An 822-nucleotide genomic window follows, 5' to 3' on the forward strand; every position below is an offset into this window, starting at 1 on the left:
GTCCCCTTGAGGGTTCCTCCACTTCACCATGTGCAAACCTCTATCAAACCATGTTCAAGTTGTGTGTGTACCTCTTGATGTCCTCCATTAGATCAGTTCCTTGTGAGCAGAAACTCTGCCTTCTGTCTGTGCATCCTTAAGGCCTGCCTAGAATGAATGCATGGTGGATGGATGGATGGATGAACTTATTCAAAGTCATACCCAGTAGGAAGTGGTACTCAGGTCTCCATAAGTCATATCAAGCACTCCTTCTTTGGAAGTATTTACAATTTTAAATAATATTTTGAATTATCATATAGGGAAATTGACCTTTGGGTGTGTGTGTGTAGAGTTCTATGAATTCTAACACATAGAGAGTTATGTAACCACCTCCACAGTCAAGTTATGGAACCGTTCCATCATCACCAAAAACTCCCTAATGTTACTCTCTATCATCACACCCTCCCTTCCCCCAACCCCTGGCAACCACTTGTCTGTTCTCAGTCTCTTGTCTTTGTGTCTTTAAGAATGTTTTACAGGGGCTGGCCAGTTAGCTCAGTTGGTTAGAGCATGGTGCTCATAACACCAAGGTCCAGAGTTCGATCCCTGTACTGGCCAGCAACAAAAAAAGAAAAAAAAAAAAGAAAGAAAGAAAAGAAAAGAATGTCATAAATGGAATCATACAGTAAGTAACCTTTCAAGAATGGCTTCTTTCTCTCAGATAATGCATTTGAGATCTATCTAAGTTGCTGCGTGTATGGATAGTTTGTTCTTTGTCATTGCTGAGCAGCATTCCGTAGTATGCATGTGCCACAGTGCAGTTATCCACTCACCTATAGAAGA

General features: G+C 41.2%; 1 non-coding gene across 1 annotated transcript; it reads left to right on the plus strand.

Annotated features, from left to right (window-relative positions):
• Positions 1-523: 523 nt before the first annotated feature.
• TRNAM-CAU (transfer RNA methionine (anticodon CAU)) lies at positions 524-597 on the plus strand. Its single transcript has one exon. It is a non-coding gene; the product is annotated as a tRNA-Met (tRNA).
• Positions 598-822: the final 225 nt, after the last annotated feature.

Source organism: Cynocephalus volans, chromosome 9, assembly GCF_027409185.1.
Source record: "Cynocephalus volans isolate mCynVol1 chromosome 9, mCynVol1.pri, whole genome shotgun sequence".
In the NCBI taxonomy this organism is placed as follows: domain Eukaryota; kingdom Metazoa; phylum Chordata; class Mammalia; order Dermoptera; family Cynocephalidae; genus Cynocephalus; species Cynocephalus volans.